This window comes from Octopus bimaculoides, chromosome 25, assembly GCF_001194135.2.
Source record: "Octopus bimaculoides isolate UCB-OBI-ISO-001 chromosome 25, ASM119413v2, whole genome shotgun sequence".
Taxonomy (NCBI): Eukaryota; Metazoa; Mollusca; class Cephalopoda; order Octopoda; family Octopodidae; genus Octopus; species Octopus bimaculoides.
In genome coordinates this window covers 13,401,053-13,404,083 of record NC_069005.1, presented here as the reverse complement: position 1 = coordinate 13,404,083, position 3,031 = coordinate 13,401,053, and positions in this window count along the sequence as shown.

The window sequence follows — 3,031 nt, the reverse complement described above, 5'->3', positions numbered from 1 at the left end:
TATATATATATATATATATATATATATATATATATATATATATATATATATATATATGTGTGTGTGTGTGTGTGTGTGTGTGTGTGTAATACACGCATATGCATTCCCATGTCCACTTTTCTTTGTACTTGTCTATCGTTAAACGAGGCGTACTAAACCGAGAAACGCTATTATTAAGACTACATAATGTATATCAATTGCCTATTGATTTGAAAGATAGCACTAAACTGAGTGGGATAGGTTTCAACAACCCACACACGTAGCATAATATGCTGGTGTGCAGTGGAGATGAAGTTACTTTTGTCGTAGCTGTCTTTGCTGATGTGAATGGTTGGGTCTTGCAGTCCCCAACTCCACCGGCCAATTCTAACCAAGTCTCTGAAGATGAAGAGACTTTATTATCATGACTAATATCATTGATACTTTTGTTGTTGTTGTTGTTGTTGTTGTTGTTGTTGTTGTTGTTGTTGTTGTTGTTGTTGTTGTTGTTGTTGTTGTGTTGTTGGATAGTCCTGTATCAACCTTTATCCGTTAGTGCCGTTATCTAAGACATTCTAACAATCACATTCTCATTTTCCCAAATACAATTTTCTTTGACTAAATTATCTTTTTTAAATTTTAGTTCGGACAACACGATGTAAATTTAAATAGAGGTGACTTATTTCCCTATTTCTAATAGCTAGAGTGTTAAAATAGGGGCACTGTCGTTCACAGACGCTCACTGGCTAATCACGGCACCAGTTCCTGTTCTGGTACTGTTGTTTTATATATCACTTGTGGAGAGATGACTCATTGCTTTCTCCAGCGGTCGAGCGACCATCATTGACAAGACCCAGGAAAGTCGAAATCTCGTGATCTAGTGGTCTCGGCGCTGGAGGTCGCGGGTAATTTATCTTCCTGCTAGCAATATAATCAAGTGTGTATTTTGCACCAGAAGCCAATATGAGAGTCTCCTTCATGGAATCTACCACAGTATAGTTTGTTCTAACACAACTTTCGCATTTAAAAGGGGTTAGATATTACCTTCCGTTATTAATACTGCATCTGTCGCTAATAAATATTCACAGAATTCGAACAAGGTTGTTGCTTTTGCTCTCGATCCACACATATAGTGTAGATCAACGATTTGAAGCGTTCTAGCTGTGGCTATCCCACCTTTTCATACAGTTTTATTCACAATACACTAACCAATGTATCCGCTCTATTTCAGTGGTCTCATACAGATGAAGTTTAAATTCACGGACATTGACAGACCTTCAGTTATACATATATAGCTGCACACCAAAGACAAACAAAACCCAAGACATTAAATGTTTATAGTGGTTAAAAAAATCACTAGAAACATTTGTATTCATGCATTGGCGTAAGGGAAAGTATTCTAGTCGAGAACATATCGTCACGGTCAAACAATGACTTGAACAAAACATACATACATATATACATACATACATACTTTTATTATAATTTGTCGGCGTAAAAAGATGGCGAGTTCTTAGAATCATTTGCACACCGGGCAAAATGCTAAGCGGTATTTCTTCCAACTCTTTGTGTAATGAGTTCAAATTCCGCCGAGGTTAACTTTGCTTCTAATCCTGTAAGTGTCAATAAAATAAGTACCAGTCAAGCACTAGGGTTCATGTAATTCACTTGCCCCTTCCTCACAAAATTTCCTGGCCTTATGCTAAAATTAGAAAGTGTTATTTCGCGGCATAATTAACACTACGTCTATAAATGAATTTTGTCGCCAACGATAAACATTTTAAGTATATTCTTGCTAATGACACACTACATGCCGCACACACACACACACACACACACACACACACACACCCCACACACATATTTTGGTTGAGTCAATCTCTTACTGAGTTTCACCTGTCATTGCACAGGATCTTCAGGAATTTATGCGCGCGCGCGCGATAGAGTTAATTAATCTACTGTTAAAATACGATTGTTATTGGCTGCAGACTGTTCCAAGCAGGTAATACTTACATTACCCACCCATTAATCCCAAGATCTCAAGATAAACTTTCCTTTATGCCTACATTTCCGTTCACTTCGAATTTGGAATTAAGGTAGATACCTACTTGTTTTAAATACTTCAATATTAGTCTCTTCTCAGCAATACATAAATTACGTTTCTTACGGCTATTAATGTGTCCTTTGCACTTTTGAAGTATTTTGCTTCTCATACTGTTACGGAGGGAGTATATTTGCTAGACACCACCTTCAAATGCAGTATCGGATATGATTGGACAGCTTCATCTGATTAGAGAGGTGCTATTCTCTAAGTAAACTCATCAAACAATTCGCTATATCTATCTATGATGCTTTCACTCCATATTATTTTATTCTTTCACACACATGCACACACACATACACACATACACATACGCACACACACTGACTGTACGTCTGTTTGTTGACTGTCTGTTTGTGTCTCTGTTGTTTCTCTCTCCATTACTTAAATCCTCTCTGTCATTCTTCCCCAAATACATACTCATGCTTACTCCGTCTTTCTCTGCCTCCCACTCATAACCGTCCTTTCACTCTTTGTGAGAGGATGATTATGAGAGAGAATGGTTTTACACTTACATAAACACGACCACAACACCAAGCATTCTCTCTTTTCTCTTCTTTCTCTCTCTCTCTCTCTCTGTATATACATATGAGAGAGAGAGAGAGAGAGAGAGAGAGAGAGAGAGAGAGAGAGAGAGAAAGAGAGAGCGAGAAGGCGGAAAAAAGGCTGGTAACGTTAACTAATCGTCTTTCTAGAACATCTATCTATCTATCTATCTATCTATCTATCTACGGTATGTTAGTACGTTGTACGTTAGTACGAGTGACTAAGTATGTATGTATGTATGTAATGTATGTATGTATGTATGTATGTATGTATGTATGTATGTATGTGCGTGTGTATGTATGTATGTGTGTATGTATATATGTATATATGTATATATATGTATATATGTGTGCATATTTGTGTCTGTGTAATATTATATATATATATATATATATATATATATAT